Raw genomic sequence first — 18,382 nt, forward strand, 5'->3', positions numbered from 1 at the left:
TGATGCGTCTGGGGACATTCCTCAAGGCTTCTCAGGGAGCAGGCGGCTGCGCTGTGCTCGCAGCCATGCTCAGTAAAGTCTCAAAAAAGAAAAGCCTCTTCTGGTTTACCCTGTTTTATTTGTCATACAGGCCAAAGAACTAAACATGGAAAGAGGTTAGGTTAGCAGAGTCCTGAAGGGTCCCTCAGGGAGTGTTTTCCTCCTGTCACCACACGCTGCTGCTACACCTGGTTCCAGTCACCGGCAGGACAGACAGACACGTGTTAGGGATCACCTTCTGGCCTTGGAGCACAACCCGAGTGTAGCGCGGCTGGGGAACCTCAGGCAGGACTGAAACTGTAAATTACCAGTACATTGTCATTCATTAAATAACTTGATATTCTCAAACATAATTTATTTGACAAAAGGATAGTAAAGGAAAAAGCCAAACTCAATCTTTAATAGCCACTATGTTTGAGATCAAAATAACACCTTTTTTTTTATTGCTGAAACTTTTTAATTTCTTAATTACTGAGATAACGAACTAGGGAGGGGTACAGTGATAGAGATGTCTTCTCTAAAGTAGATATCTTTAAAACATTCACAAGCAAGAATCATAATATACCTTATAGGTAAAATACATAAAACTGTGCATTTTCAAACTGAAAATTATCAATAGTACGGGAATAAAGTAGTCAGCATTGAATTTTTGGAAGGCAAAAATTAAAATTGAGGTTTTTCCTCCCTACAGTATTGCAATATGAGTAACACCATCTGAAATGTTTCACACAGCTGAATCCATTTTCATAATTCTTTTCATATACTTGTTTTGCTTTTTGGACTGAGGTTCAAAAAGCCTGGGCTTAACGCTCAGCTCGTGAGAATGATCGCTGCTGGTGTCAGGGTTTGGGGGAGGAGGGGGCAGGCAGGGGCGCCTCAGATCCATACAGAGACAAAGTTGTGCGTCATCTGGGAAAGAATGAAATTGCAGCACAACAGTAACTAAAGCTGTTCATCGAACCCTCCTACGCCAAAAAAGCACATCTACGCTTCTGGCCGAAGGGAAGGTGCAACTTGCCCCCCTTTACCTGTACAATCCTCTTACCACAGGTGTGCTGGGCTTCCCTTTCCAGATAGCGAAGAAGCAAAGTAGCTCACCGTTTGCTAAATCCTCTTAGGGATGAAGCGGGCTGTAATTTTGCTGTGGTCCGTAGAATTGGCAGGCAAGCTGCATTTGCTCTCTGCCTGCTCTTTTGATTGAATGTGTTACGGGGCAGTTGTGTGATGAACTCCTCCAGGTACCCCTGCTCGTCCAGCACTTTCCTGAGGCTGCAACACCTGCTATGGCCTGTGTCTAAGCGCTTAATCATTAGTTGTGGGCTGAAACATTTTCTTATAACTGGCAACATATCCTTTATAAGTTAGGCTTTGTAACACTCAAGCTTTTCAGGTTTTGGTTTTGCCTCTACTATTATATAAAAGCTGGAAAGGGAAAAGATCTCTTGGATCCAGGATGCACTGAGCTTTTTCCACATCTCCTGAGAATGACTGGAGAGGCCAGATTTATCTATTAATCCAACAAGTGATACCAGGGAAAAACCAATAGCAGCAATAGGCGAGCAGCATTTTCACTGAGAGTCAGCAATACCCTTAAAAATGAAGTTGTCTTTGTCTCGTGCTGTATTTCTAGAAGTTCAGAAAAATGGCAATTTAGAAAAAGCTAATTGCAGAATGATTTAAAGAACATGTTTTGGGAATATGAGAGTCACATCTAGCTTACTCTTCTGACCTTTTTAGATTATCGCTGTCTTACTTCCCTGCTTTTTTTTTTTAATCACAGCTATTTTATTTTATACAGAAAGACATACTTCTTGAATTTATTAGTATACACAATCTTCTCAGTTAAATTGATAGTAATGCTCAGTGGTTCCTTCTCCCTAGAAAAGTATAAATTCAAATTACGAGGACCTTTTAATAAACACCAAATGACGCTATTTGCTCACTATGACCAATATGTAAACCTTAACTTAAAAACTAAATTAAGTCCCTACAAACATGCTAAAACTGATCTACAAAAATGGAATGTCCTTGACTTACTTTAGTCATTTTCAGGGACAGAATGAGAAATTAGTATTTCCTCTAGAGGGCTTCTGGGTCTGTTTTATTTCACAAGTCATCTAGGTTACATTGCACTAAGTGACTGCACTAGTAATGGTCAGAAGGGCTCATTGCTACTCTGACTGCTCCTGCTTTGGAAAAAAAAAACCCCGCAATTAATTAAGTGCAGTGATAACACACTGATGATCCTATCACGCATAGCATGCTCGCTTTCCAATACCACTACAAGAAACCAAAAGATGAAATGGAGACTGGTTATATGATTAGTTTTACTAGAAATACTGAAGGTAATCAATTTTCACTTTATGCTTTCTTGGAATATTCTCATTGTGGAGAACCAGTGCTTTCTTTAAAGATGGTTTTAATATCACTTTTAATATTAATTTAGAATTTAATGAGACATTCTAAAGCAAGGGATACACAAAACTCACACTAAATAAAATAAAATATAATTTGTCTCCAAGTCCGTATTTCAATGGTCTTGCTAAACCCAGTTCCTGGTTGAAAGAATTTATAGACCAATAGAAGGCTTAAGTAAAGTTCGACACTTCAAATTTAATCACCTTACTGTCTCAAGGTTTCCATGTCTTCTACTAGAAATCCCAGGCCTGATCAGCCAAGATAGTTTTTTTGCTGTGTTCTATCTGTTTCTCTCTTCATCTACAAAACTTGTGCTTTATCTGCGTGCTCTACTCCTGAGCCACTATGCAATTCACTACCTCTAAGCACCTTTTACTTTTCAAGTATTTGATGTGTCAACTACACTTCTAAAGAAGATATATTTATCTTTTCAGACATAAAAATGTCACTAAAGGTAGCGTTAGTTCCATAAAGGGCTTAAGCCAATTTCAGACCAAGCTGCTGCCAAGAGAGACAACAACTTTTCCTTCCCCTCCTCCTGCACAGGCATTAGTAATTTTATGGCAGCAGAGCGACTCAGATCGCCCTGTTTCAGCAAACTGAAGGTGAAGCGCACAGAAGGTGAAGGGAAGCTCAACCTTTTGTGTCAACAGCCTGTGAAACAACTTTGGTTCGAAAATTCGGCAGCTAAAGCAGTCATTTTCCACTCTTCTCTACCTCTTGCTGCTACCTCCAAATGTCTTTGTGGCTGCATGTTGAGCTGAAATGGGGAACTGATCCATCTGAACAATAGCCCAGAAAAAATAAATGAAAAAAGTTGTTGCTTGGCAGGTGAATATTCTCCAATCCAGTTTACAATGCAGGCACAGAAACCAGAGACAGCATTGCCAGGAGACAGGGCAAGGAGGAGTTGCAAGGGCACCAGAAGAGTGTAGGAGCAACCATGTGAACCAGGACTGCCACCAAGAAAGTTGCTCCATCAGCTACATCAGTATAAAATGCTTGGAAAGGAAAGATTGTTCTGACAAACAAGATTGCTACAGCTTCCTACAGCAGAATTTTTTAAATATAGGACAAACAGAGCACAACAAATTAGTCCCAAGTGTCTCTGGTGACACTGGTGGTTCCTTTTTACATAGAAGTGATGAAGGAAAGGAAAAGGAAACCGAGGACTGGATCAATGAAACTGTAATATGGTATAGAGTTAATTTGGATATCTTGCACTGGGAATTAAGAAATCACCAGTTAAATCCTTGACAGTTCCAGGAAATCTTCTTAAGATGTATCTTATGTTTAACTTCATAACTGAAACAGCAATCAGGCTGTATGATGCCCCAAATAAAGCATCCTTTTAAAACAGAAATCTAATTAAACATATCTCCAGTTTGATGTTTGTCAGATAATTGCAGTCTGTGGAAATTGTAGTACTGAAATTCCCCTCAAAAGATCTTCCCCCTACAAAAAATATAAATGATTAGTGAGCATACAGATTCAAAAAGTAATTTTTTAATGAATCCTGGCCTAATCTGGGAGGGTCCTATTCTTGGTGCCAGCCATAATTTGACATAGGAAGCACTATAGCGATGATTTGTGCGAGCATGGCCTTGATCCAACAAAAAACTTAAGTGCCTGCCTCCCTCCCCTGTATATTGCTAACCTGGCAATTGATTTGCACAGGAATATTCGCATGATTCAAATCAAACTTAAGTGCATTGCTGGAGTAGAGCCAGAGGGCACTGAACATTGCATGACTGAGCCCACGATGGCCAAAGGTTTGGAGATGGTCCCATTCAATTTCACAGATTGAAATCCATGTCTCTGTGGAAGGACATCACACAGAAAATTTATACCTCGCTTAAGGCTTCTTCCAGTTTGAAAAGTCCTCAGCAAGAATTAACGTCTCCCATGATACTGATGCACGTGTGCTAATTCCCTCTGTAAAGACATGCATTGGTAGCATATTTATATTTTCCAGCACCTACAACTGCACCACTCTGGATGGCTTTCCCACTCTAGTATAGGCATTGACAGGACTTAAACAGCACCTGCTTGTAAAGCTGCTGTGCTCCTTTCAGCACTAGTAAGGTCTTGGTTCCAGAAAGAGAGAACTGCTAAAGAATTTTTTTCTTTCTGCCTCATCATCTATAGGTTGTCTTCCTTCTCTTAATAATACTTCAAGAAATTTTCATAGAACACCTTAAAGTTTTACATGGATGTTATTTTAATAAAATACTGATCTTTTAGGGACTCAAAGTCACGGCTTTTCATTTAATTGAGCAAAATAATCAGGAGAGAGGAACCACGAGAACACTGGTCACGTTGAACAAGGTGAATATACTGATCAGAAGATGGTAAGAAAATATTCCCCCAGACCACGGCTGATGGTTTGGGTCAATTCTGAGGAACTGCAGCCCGTGAGGAGCCAAGAGAAGTGGAGGTGGCCTGTTCAGCAATTTTCCAGTGCTCTACCAAGGGACGACCACGAGACACAGAGCTGAAGGAAGTTACTATTTTCATTTTCCCTAGACAAGTCTCTCCTTGCAAGGTCAGGTTGATATGTACACTGAGTCTGAATTGAAACCAAAGAGATTTGGCTCTACATACAGAAAGTCACTAAAGGTCAAACCAAAGCCTTTTATTCAAGGATTGAAGGAAAAATTCTTGGAGACCAAAGCAATAACTGATGGCTTTTAAATGAATGTTCTCTTCAACAGTTTTATTATTAAGCACATTCAGGCCTTCAAAAAGCAGGTGCTCGGCTACATCCATCTCTCCTTCTAGAGCCAGAAAGACACCATTTTAGAGGTACCAGTGGTTATCGCCATCAAATATCTGTATAAATAGCACTACAGGAGTTTGGAATGTGAAGTTCTGGCACAAAACTGTGTGACAAAAACGCACAAATCTAACCTTCCAACTTCATTTTTACAGCATCAGTAAATGTCATCGCGTCAAGGGCACCAACGTTCTGTGCAGAAGCCGAGACACAAAGCGCGTCGAGCGATATACTGATACCTTAGATGAGGACTGAACATGCCATATGGATACTGCTGGGGCAAGAAGATGATTAATTTCTGGCTGCCTGTGACACACAGGTATCCAAATGACAACAGACACAAATTCTTATTGATGCTACAAACTCAAAGACAAACACAGAGTAACCATTCACTGCGCTGGCAGAAAAGGTGTCCCATAATATTAATACACATTCCATAGCTCCTCTAGATCTGGCAGATCCACTGAAGCAGTCAACCACACATTTCAACAAGCAGTCCAGTGATGTAGCTAATCAAGGGACAAGTTACACATTTTTTCCTCTTTCCAGCTATAAATGCATAATCAAACCCTAAATTTTTCTGAAATGATCTTGCAGGGACTCTCTCTGCACCACTTCATTTCCATTTAAAGAAAAAAAAAGTATGATAACTCTAGGCTGAAAATAACACACAATGAGTTTATTTGCACAACGGGAAATTTTCATGTTTCATTCTGAAACAGGTTGTCACATCCTGCTACTACAAACTTGGCAGTTGTGCTGTATTTTGGATATACCGTGAACACATTTTGATTTGATTCTGGCAGGCTCCCAGTTAAGCTGAATTACAATGAACGCCAACACATTACACTTTCTCTCAGTAAACACAAGCCACAGTTTTAGGCAAAAAGCCATATGCCATGTTCTCGCACTATCCATTTTTAACTCAGAGCCCAACTTAGCTGGTTTTTATTAAGAAAAAAAAAAGACAGTCAATGGAACTCCTGTTGTACTTAATGCTGAGTTTGTCTCCCTGTCAGAGAAACTCTGCGTGAAACCGCACTGTACAGCTACACCAAAAGGGGAAGATGATTCCACTTCCAAGAACTAGAAATGGAGGTGACAACAGGAAGGTGATACCACCCCATTCTATTTTTTATTGTGTTTGCTTGAGTCGAGGACATTGAATACTGGCTTCTATGGTCACACACATGTTCCAAAGCTACTTCAAACCATCCGTTACCACTGCGTGTAGACATCCAAGTATGTCAGTCTGAGGATTGTTTTCTGACAGAAATAAATTCTCTTTGAGAATATTTAGGTTTATTTCAGAGAGAATCTCAGAATTTCAGTTAAAAACACATTGAGATTAACCTAGTTAGGTAGGGGCATCATCAGAATTCAGATCTTATCACTTGTTAAGGATCTAATTTCTCACAATAAAGATATGTGACATGAATATCCAGTCAACTAAATATGAAGTTCCACAAGCTTCTCAGAAAACTGTTTCTGTTCAAAGTCTAACATTGATCAAAGTGTTCCTTTTCATTTCTTCATTTCTAGTTTGCCTCATTTCAGTAAGCAGAGCAGATATAAGCTCCTTCAGTTATAGAGAAGGAGCTCACTTTCATATCGCTACACCCACCTCTACTGCAAGTTTAGTCTTTTCCAGAGTGCATGCAAGAACATGACTGTTGATGTGAAATATCACTGTAAGGAGTTCAAGAGCATCAGACCCCAGCTGAAAAGCTCTTCATTCCACGCTCGTCTTCCAGAAAGATTTGCAAGATTTCATTCTGCTCACTTCACAGACATTGAATGGTAAAAATGCAGACAAGGGCTGCATTTAGAGCTTTAAAATTGATTTTCTTTGCATGCTGCTATACCTTGAACTTAAAGGTAGAAACCGATTAAAAGTTCCATCAAATTTACCCCTATCTCCCAATTCCACTTTGTAAAGTCTAGTTCTGTCACACAGGCACAAATACGTTTTCACTTTTCACTCTCATTATCCTTTAATTACTCCGTCCTTTTTGATCTTAAGCACTCTTCGTTTCCCTGTCTCTTGAAAGCCATCAAGTCTCTCTGGGAATCCACATCCAAACTCTTTGTGGCTCCTCTACAAACCTCATGGCATATTTTCCCTTCTTCCTGCACTCATTTCCTTTCTGCTGCCTTTTCTAAATTGGCTTCTTTCACATTCCATCAAAACTGCTCCCTTTCATTTTCATAGGCATAGCAGGCAGAGTGTGCTCATGAAATGCATTAACAATAAACTTAAAAGGCTGCGTCAATAAAAAGACTGAAACATTGTCTGAACAGAACTGTATGACTTTGAGAACTAGACCGGTAGAAATGGAATGAAATACAGTAATACAACAGGTCATGCCAGCTGGGAACTATTAAGGGATTACTGCTACTGTGTGCAAAGTCATCAGTGAGGAGGGGAAAGAGAGAAAAAAGGAGAAGTGGAAAAGGGCAGAACCCGAGTACTCCAGTGTCTGAGCAATTACATCCAGACAGTGTGAGATGAGGCTGTGGGGAAGGGACATGCAAATCTCAAGTGAATTGAGGGATGCATTTTCAGTACTTTCATTTACTTCTACTAAAATTAGTGGAAGTTCTGTAGCGATTCCCTTCTTTTCTGTTGCAAATCTGCAAAGTTTCCTCAAGAAACAGCTTCATTAATGCTAAGCAAAACCATAGTTCAATTTTGTTAGAAATATAAGTGACCTGAAGTACATTCTAAAAGCCAATTGTGTTAATTTTTTTATTTCCTCTTTTTATTTTAAAGGTCTGGAACAGAAATAGAGCCTCTGCTCACAGTGCTGTCAGAAGAAGTGTCCCACAGTACTGGTACCTAATACATATTCGATAGCTCCTCTAGATCTGGCAGACCAACTGAAGTGGGCAAATACATTTGAACAAGCAATCCAGCGGTGTAGCTCTTCAAACCTAAAGTCTCCAAGATGTGCTACCTGTACATATTTTGTTTCCATGTTCTAGAACCTAGTCCCCTAATACTAACATTTAGAGTGGTCAAACCAGAGAAAGAGACGGGTCTTACTCTCCCATACCCTGACAGAAGTTAGCTGCAGAATATTGTTGCCTAATTTTTCTAAAATAATGTGAAATTTCATTCCAAATTCGACAAATAAAATCTTAAAGTTCAAAATCAAATCATGGAACAACTTAATCACAGCACTACTCAGAAAAACTATAGGTCTTGCTGCTAGGTGCTTCATGCAGTGAATCCTGCTCCATCAGCACTTTTCACACTCATTTTCTTGAAAGAAAAACCTCAAAAAATTTAGATTATAGCATTGAGGGTGCTCTGATTTTCTGCTCAACTCATTTCAATTCTGATGTCAAGTCAAGATTTATCAGAAGCTGCTGGGTTTACATCTGTGAAGCGTAAATGAAGGAATAGCAGCACTGGGGACACAATGACAGAAAGTGTTCCTGATCAACAGGTTTTTCTTTATGACAGAGCTATACACGAGAAAACAATAAAGCAGAGTTGTATATAACAAGTGAGGTGTCCCACAGGGACAGTTCTCTTCTCTGCCTACACCTGCTCGTACTTCCACAAGAATTATCTTTTGCCTTGTCAACTTCCAAGTGCCTTAGGAGATATTTAAGTCACTGCCACTGAATTTAGCATATATATTACTACCAGTGTAAGTCACTAGCACAATTTCTGGGTCAACCAGGCACTTTTCACATCACATTAAAATAGTGCAAAATTGGGCATTGTCACATTTATCAGCTTACCAAAGTTATCACGTTTTTCTAGCAAGTTTGCTGTGCTTCTTATGTAAGAAAGTGATCTGCTTTTATCTCGGACGTTATTTAACTTTAATGTATTTTTTAGACCTGTGAAGCTTTGTGCAAATGGTTAAGACTGTAAATATTACAAATGCATTAACAAAAGTAGACCTGAAAGTGTAAAACCATCTGTTCAAAGTGTGCAATTTCTGCCATGAAAGGAAAAACATACGTAAGAGGTTTCAGACTGTAAAGAGCATGAATTAAGAGCTGGAAGGGAATATTTGTTTGTGTGCTTTTAGGTTTTGATCTTTTTTTTAAGAGCAGTAGAAGTCTGGATTACTATAAGTCTTCCCCCTCTCCCCCAAGCTCTGTCCTCGAGTCTTACTAAAAAAACAATCAGTGCATAAACACTTGTAGATTTGGCTGCTGGATTATTTAACTCAGGTCACTTGTGGATTCCTCCTCCTCCCCTTATATATGGCAAGCTACATTTATAGTTGATATTTATAACTAACACGAGTTATAAACTTGCCTAGAGGAATTTTGGAAAGAGTGACTCAAAGGACTATGCTGTTGAGAAGATTAGGAAGGATTATTTGTAGAGACCCAACCATTATGCATCAAGTATGCTCTGCGCTTATAAAGAGAGAATGTTCATTAATACTCATCTGTTATTGTGGCAGTCATGTCAGACTAATTTAATCCGTAATATTATCTTCATAACAATCTCCTATCAGAGATGTCAAAGAGGCTGGAACATTCTTCTACCATGCACAGCCTAAATTCTTTCATTTTCTTCTAAAACACATCAAAGTCATTCATGGGCAGCGTGCAACGACCCGGTAACAACAAACCACACCGGAGACCTTGGTCAGAAGGTGTACCCGACACTCCAAACCATTTCCACTAATATACACATTTTTCACCCATCAAAAGCATTATAAGTTACACATTAGAAATATCAAACACGTACTTTGAGGAGTAGAGGTTGAACGTAAGGTTTTATGTCAGGTCTACAGCTCCTCTATCTGAACGCAGTAAAACACACAAAATGCAAAATTCTAGTTTTAGACTCTGTTTTCAACAGAAAAAGTCTCTTTTTGCATTTCCCATGAACCAGGCAGGGAAACAAACGTATGGCCTTTCTTATTGAAAAGCAATTCTAACAGCATTCAGCTGAAATTAATCTTGGTCAATAAAAATGAAGAGACTCTTACCATGCTAAAAAGGGAAGAATTAACTATTACATCAGCCTTAGAAGTCCATCTTAGACCAGTAGCTTCCCCTTCTCTCCTGGTAGCATTAGAAGACATTAAACAACATAGCACAAAACTTGGATAATCATGCTGATTACAGTCCATAAATCTGAAGCCTCATAATTTATTCCGAGCCTCCATCTCCTGTTTTTAATGAATACTCATTCACAAAAGCATTTCTCCTTCTCCTCACCTGCTATTTTTTTTTGATACCCACTAGAATCTTGATAGAAGCCTTATGAAAATGAAAGTGCAGGACAATCTGCAAGATCAAAGAAGCTTTTATCTGCCTGCTCACTGGCTCCCACACTTTAGGAGGAGAGTCCACTTATAAAAGGTATATTGATTCTTCCCCATGTATCACATTTATTTGCGTAACTCAACTTTTAGTCGGAAAATCAGATTAGTCTCTTCAGTATTCTAGTCATAAGAGAATCCCTGTTTAAGGTTGGTATCCCATTAGAAATTTTCTACCCCTCTGGCACTGGGACTTATTTGAACAAAAGGTTCTATATCAGTCATCTCACATTTGAGGTTTTGGGGTGTTTCATGGGGTTTTGTTTTGGTTTTAGAACTTTTAGATTTTTCTTCTGTAGCATAACAATTAAAACAGCTTGTAACAATTTCTTGTTATCCACCAATTTATTACATAAACTGCTAACACTTCCATTTCAGACAGTGCTCCAGACTCATTTATGTAAAGAATATCCTCCTCATCTTCCCTAGTAAGGGGGTTATTTATTTTACATTCTATTTTCAACTCTGCAAATTATATTATGTATAATACAGTTTAACAGAGGAGCATATAATGTTCAAATTAGGCAATTACTTGTGAAACAGTTGTGATGAATGCTGCCCTTAAACCCAATCATATCCTTTTTTCAATATTTTTCCTGTACTGTGTGCAGGCCACAGCTTCCTAAATGGATATAGATATCCAAGTATTGAAATGAATCATTAGCAGACAAATTAAACTTGTTATCAAAATGCAGCTCTATTGTTAACAGATGAAAAACGAGTGGATGAAATTACTGCGGCAGGAAAATCTAATAACAGCTCATCTGCAACCTGTCATCTCCTGCCACAGCACTTAATTCATAGTAACACATACTCACCAATTATTCTGTACCTGCATGTATTTTTATCTCTCTAAAGTAATTTTAGGGTTCAACTATGCAACTTCATTTCTGAATTAGTGGTTTCCAGGGATTGTAGTCTCAGAGTAATAGGCTGAAGAAAAAGGAAGGAGGAAGAGGGAAAGCTGGGAACCTTCTTGACAAAGTACAAGAGCACTTCTTTCAGGGTTTGAACATGAAAAGATAGCGGGGGGTGGGGGAAAGGAGAGCCTAAAATTCAGTCAAGAAGTTCCCATTTCTACACTGGGCTTATTTTGTAATTCTTTGTCCTATTGGCAAAGCTGAAACAGAGGTACCGAAGTAATAGCATGAGTTCTCTGGGTTGCCAATTTCCTCCATATTACCAGTCTAAGCTGTTGAAAGGTTTCTAAATTTTGCTTGATATATCAAGAGACACATCCACCTCATAACTGGGCTTGGTAGAGAGCAAGTCAATCTCCAGTGAGCACATACAGTAATGACCTTAAGCAGGTCCTGCTTTTCAGCAGCCTCTTAAATTTGAGTTCTCCAGCAAGTATGGAGAGAAACCTACTTTTAAACAGAAACTTTGCAAGCCAACATATTGACCTTTTTAGCTTGCTGCTCTCAGAGGTTTTGCAGGTAATATTCTGAGGTAATATGAAAGGCAACAGACTGTGGAATCAGTGAGTCAAAGGGCAGAGCGTGGGACACAGTCATAACGTGCACGCATCAGAGGTTTGTGACTTTGCTTCTCTCTTAGCCTAGTTAACACCTGAGAAGGAAAGGTCTGTGTAGATGCAGAAATGCCTCAGAACTCTGCATATGCATGAAGATGCAATCATCACAGAATCACAAATGGAATTTAAAATTAGGTTTCCTACAGCGATTGTATTTCTATACTGCTATTTCTCTAAACAGGCCACTCAACTTTTCTGAGAGAGATTCTGCATCTGCATCGCATGGCAAGGAGAACAGGAGATGGTGACAGAGGTAGCGGATTGCACGGTGACTACATAGCCTAGCACTAGATCGCATGATGGAAGAACGACTACAGCAGATGCTATGACACTGTAGGGCACGGTGCTTGGAAAGGGGGTAAAGGAATTCTCCATGCCAAGATCCTTTCCTCAGCACAGCAAGTAGGAAGACTTGACAGAAGCAACATCATACATTGCGGGAGCAGTACAGCAACGTGAAACCTCAGAGGGAACAGTCTGCGGCTGAAGTGAACCTAGGATAGGCCTCAGATGTTGGTTAAAAATATGCTTTTCTATAAAGGAAAAAGCACCTAAAATGCCCCCTTCCTCCTTGACTGGCATTTATGTGAATCTCAGCCCTGTGAAGAAAACATGGATTTGTCAGTTATAGTCATTACTTCGCTGCTATATTGTGATGACTTTAAATGGCTCATCTGAAATTCAGTCGTTCTGTAATCTTCAATCCTTTCAACTATAACTGCCCAAGTGCTACAAAACTACAGCCACGTCCCAGCTCAGATCCAAACCTGCAGTGTTTTTACCTTTCCCTTTGCTAGAAACCTCTAGTTTGCCAGGCAACAGTTAGTATAAAACCAAAATTGTAATGAATTTGCACATTACTATCACAATGAGAAACGCTCTCCTACTTTGAAAATACATAATTATGTAAAAACAATTTCAGATAATATAATAATAGATATAAACATCACTTTGTTGAACCACAGCTGACTGCTGATATATAAAAGGAAGGAACTAACAAACTGGAAGAGAATCACCACACAACGGTAAGTGAAATACACAGGTATCAATGGAATAATAAATCCTCTGATACCGTCTGGGAGAGCCCTGCAGCCATCACACCATTATTCAAAGTATTATTAATGTGAGTGAAATCTTCACAGCAAGATTATCCTTATCTACCTGTAAAATACATGGCATTCTCTGAGAAAAGCTCCAAAGTCATCCATACTCAGCTTTCCATCACAACCTCCCATTGATACCTTCTGCAAGACAGAGCCACCCAAGAGAGTAAAAAGGCTTTCGCTTGGGCTTTCCCAGAGAGAACAAAAGGAAATAAGGGGGGAAAAAAAATTAAAAAATTAATATTCTTCTTATTCCTGATGCACTTTAACCCTGAACTTGCTCATTTTTATAAGAGTCAAGATACAATACTTGCCATAAGCAAGAGAGGGCCCAAAAAACTTTATGTGCCTATCTTTAAAAGGTACGTCCTTCTCTTTTATGAATATTTTGAGCCAATTTGTGATCTATAATATTGGGAAGCATTTACAGCCTCACAGTATTTTCAACTCAGTGAAGCAATTTTTAAACCTTCACAAAAAGTCTCTCCCAAGTACAGGTCCTGAAGTCACCGTCTGCAAAACGTGTGCAACCAAAGATATGGAAGAGCATGAAGGCCACCCTTTCTTTGGGTATGTTATTGTCATAATGTTGTTTTAAGCAAATTTCTTAAAATGACACTGCACAGCTTTAAATTTATTGTGAAAGTACCAGCCAGTAATTGCTGCTACCAACAGACTGAGAGAAGCCATTAGTATGATTTCAGTTCTGTAATCAACACACACTCCCAGCCACACAATTCTGTCTGACTCATTCCCTGCGCAGAATAATTAACTTCCGAAGGAAAGCCAGGGGATTCCTGTTCGAGTAATAATGCTATTGAGGCATTATGCAAAAATTCACCTCTAGGAAACCATCTTTTCTAATGGTGATTGCACCCCGACAACAATGCAGAAAGCTTTCTGATTTGGTCCCGAAGAGAATGTAATCAATCTCTTAGCAAGAGCGAGAGAAGATGTTTGTTTTTCTTTTAAAATGAAGGCACATCCAGAAAAAAATTATTGAGAGAGTACAACAGATAAAACCAAATCCTCTATTATACACATTGAGCCTATAGAATCATAGAATCACAGAACAGTTTGGGTTGGAAGGGACCTCAAAGCCCATCCAGTTCCACCTCCTGCCATGGGCAGGGACACCTCCCACTGCATCAGGGGCTCTTGTGTAACTTACACAACACCATGGAAATAGTGCAACTGAACAAAAACATCCTAAAAACCCCCACACTATGTTCCCTAAAAAAATGTTTTGGGGTTTTCTCAGAGTATTCTGAATTGATGAAAAAGCTCACTAATGTGACATTGAAGTAGATCTTTAAGAGACAAAGAGCAAAGGATGTCTAATTTCAGTTATTATTTGTCTGTCATGTTTTTTTGCTCTGTTAACCACATAAGAGACACGGCTGCCCCTCCTCCCTTTCCTACCCCATGCCAACATCCTGCATTTACACCTTATGTGCTTCTTGCAAGAGAGTAAAAATACTCATTTTCACATGCAAGCCATCCTTTAACCTCATTTAATTCCTTTCTTGCACTATTATAAGATTATCAATCTTCTTTTTTCATTGCTTCCTTTGAATCAAGTTTTTATGTATTTTCACTTCTCGTATCCATTGGCACGTAGTTCACTTTTGACATGCAATTTCCGCAATTTCTTTCTGCCCTTCATTAAAAATTTCTGCTGGTATTAAATCTAAGATGGCTGTAAATAAAGTGGACAGATTACAGAAAGATCGGTAAAAATGTAAACAGTGATCTTAGGGCAATTGTACAGCACAATATGGATCATTTAATAAGTTTGACCCACTCAGAGACTAGCATTTTTAAAATGACCACATACATTTTACACACTCCGGAATGAGGACTGTAGGGCATACTATCAGAATGGGGGCACACATCAGGGAAATCAGATACACTGAAAAAGGCTTGAGATGGTCCAGTAACTTAATATGAGCCCCAGGATATAGTGCCATGGTGAGAGACATAGCTTGATCCTTAGATAAACAAGTAAGACTGTACTGAGATAGAAATAGAGGAGTGATTTTACCTCTAGATGTTCCGTGGGTGAAGTGGTACCTAAATACTGCACCCAATTTTGATGCAAAGAGGTGCATAAACGTGGTAGAGGGTTAGAGGAAAACCCTGAGACAGCCTCCTCAATTTACTGAGCTTAGCAAAAATAAGACTTAAGTGATAACAGCAATTTATTAGCACCTGTTCAAACTAAAAAATAGCCGGAATGGATGAATTTAAGTTTTAACGGTGAAAGACTTGAAAGAGAATGCCAAACAAAAAGATGGAAATCAGCTGCTTTAAAAAACAAACAAACAGAGCACTGGAAACCCGTCAATGAATGTTATTAAACAGAAGAACAAGCATCCTGGAGAAGAGATGGAAAAGCTGTTTCTTAATATTTTCAAATGTACTTTCCTGGAAAATCCTGCTTTAGTAAAATAAGCGACTAGGCTCAATACTTCGCAAACAGGTACCAGACTTTGTGGCACACAAACATCACTTGCCATCTCAGAACACCATTGTCAGAGTTGTTATTCCATCAGCTGTACTTTCCATAGTTTATTGATCACAATTATTTTTAAATACTACGTGTAGGTACCAGTTTCAGTTTTTCTCACTGCAAACCTGCAAGAAGATAAAGCCAACTGCTGCAAGCCTTAGGAGAAAAAATTAGTAAAATAAGAGTGAGAAAACCCAAAAGACTGAGAATATATCAGGCATATAAGAGAGCCAAACAGCAACTGCTGTGCTCTCACTAGTGCTGTACAGGTTCCGTGGGGTTCCAATTTATTCTTACGAACATAACCTTGATCAATCAAGACTCTTCACAAGATTACATCTCTTCATTGATCCTAATCTACTCTTTCAGCAATGCTATTGCAGGTAAATAAAACCTTGCCTTGGGTAGCAGGCTCTGAGCTGTGCAGAACACAGCACACTAAGGTAGTTAGGTAAACCCTGCAGGAGTCTTAAATGTCATAAAGCAGCTTTCTGGCTTGAAAGGGAGAACACGAGAGGGACTGTGTTTCTCCACCATATTTATCACTGCTAATTCAGGTAATTTGCACATGCCAGAATAAGTATTTGGACTCTGAACAATGTGGTTACACTGTTTACATACAACTAAACGATGGGTTTTTAGTGGCCCTGTAGATATGCTCCAGTTCAGGGTATTTTATAAGGGTATAGTAATAAATACTACAAAACCCCTGGCTTCTACTCAATATAGACTCTGATTTACTTACTTTTGAAGAAGCAAATGAAAGATGGGGGGAAAGCAAAAACAATAAGAGAATAAGGCTTTATAAATCATTACAGTGCTAAACTGTGTGTAGAGGGAGGGTTCTCTTAGCATTACTACGATAACACACTCTTCATTGCTTTCCAATGTAATCCTTATTTATTCTAATATCCTTGGAGCAGTTTTTCCCTCCCACTTAAACAAGACTCCCTAAAGACAGAGATGCTGAACAACTGTTTCAAGAATCCAGAAGGGGGAATCATGGATTTTAGGGGAAAGGGAGTTGGTTCTGGTTTAGGATTTTTGTTCGTTTCCTGTTTTTTCTTTTTTTTTTTTAAATCAAGTAGAGACCAATACAAACCCAGCATTTGCTTAAAGGAGTGCAGTTTACAGCACTTTGAAAGAGAGTTTTCTGTTGGGTTTGGACTGGAGCTTGATTTTTCAAAACGGACTGTACCTTGAATTTTCATTTGCTGATGAAGCACAAAATTTTACAGAATTCAGAGCTCTTGGAAATATGTTGACTTTGCTCTAATTAGGGCTGCAAGTATCCTGCAGAAATCAAGCTGACAAGCAGAACTGTGCAAATCTTTGGCAAAACCCAGCAAGTGTTACAGTGGAATGAGATCAAAGCAAACTCTGCTACACCTTAAAAGTTTCAGGGATGTACAGATCGTACTAATCCAGCCACACAAGTTTAGAATTAAAAAAAGCTGTCAGATATTTTATCATTTGAGTCAGTTCTCTTTCTTACAGGTCTATGCTGTACTCACCACATGCCCCACCCGTAAGGAGATATGCGAGCCCAAGTCACATATAGCTATCTACAGTCCCACAGCTCAAGTACCAAATTAAAAAGAACTTCTTGGTTTCCCCCAACTGGTAGTGAATTTAGATGCTCTGAGGGATATTTTCTCCAAGAGATTCTACACAACTTACTCTTCTATCAGAAAAAATGTCCCTGTCTTCTTTACAGGATTCATGACATCTGTTGATCTGGAGTAAGAGTATCATAGAATGGCTTGAGCTGAAAGAGACTCTAAAGATCCTCTAATTCCACTCCCCTGCCATGAGCAGGGACACCTCCCACTGGACCAGGCTGCTCAAGTCCCCATCCAACCTGGCCTTGAACACCTCCAGGGATGGGGCAGCCACAGCTTCCCTGGGCAACCTGGACCAGGGCCTCCCCAACCTCATGGGGAAGAATTTGCTCCTGATGTCCAGTCTAAGTCTCCCCCGTTCCAATTTATAACCATTCCCCTCATCCTATCACTACAGGCCTTTGTAAAAAGTCCCTCCCCAGCTTTCTTGTAGCCCCCTTCAGGTACTGGAAGGGTAGGCGTAGAACCACATTGTAAACAGGATTAATGATGAGATCTAGCTTCAAATTAAGCCCGTAGAAAGGAAAGGAGGGGAGAGAGGCATTTTTAGCACAGTAATTCCTTTCTCAGAAAACCCTGGTGCAATCAGGGAGATGACACTGAATTGGAATAATTTGAACTAATCTAACTTTAATCAGATTTATCTAAACATATCTGAAATTGTATTTTATGTGTTCATTGAGCAGTAAAATGATCTTTGCTCTTCAGCTGATATTTGTTCATGTACATGCTAAGAAAAAAATATGACTTATAATAAGTACTAAATATAACAAAAATGCAATATAGCTACATTTTTGTTCCCCAGAAGGATGAAAATTTTAGTTAAGCAGCTAAGTTGGGAGTTTTGAGTTATTGAACTAATTATTCTGGTTAATTAAATAATACCTATTAAGTTAAATATTGTGTGAAAACATAAGTGACTAAATTCTTCTATGCAAGAAGGTTGTTTACTACCCAAGCTCCTTAGCTAAAGCATCAATAATCATAATCTCCACCTGAAATATCACCATCTGTAAAAATCACCATGTCATAACTAAGATGCACAAAAGGAAAAAAACCCAAGCAGTGCTAG

At 39.1% G+C, this 18,382-nt stretch overlaps 1 protein-coding gene across 1 annotated transcript in view; it reads right to left on the reverse strand.

The window, feature by feature from the left end:
* Positions 1-18,382, reverse strand: part of LOC138726109 (connector enhancer of kinase suppressor of ras 2-like) — a 162,393-nt gene that overhangs the window by 108,529 nt on the left and 35,482 nt on the right. The window lies entirely within an intron of this gene.

Source organism: Phaenicophaeus curvirostris, chromosome 13 (genome assembly GCF_032191515.1).
Source record: "Phaenicophaeus curvirostris isolate KB17595 chromosome 13, BPBGC_Pcur_1.0, whole genome shotgun sequence".
NCBI lineage: Eukaryota > Metazoa > Chordata > Aves > Cuculiformes > Cuculidae > Phaenicophaeus > Phaenicophaeus curvirostris.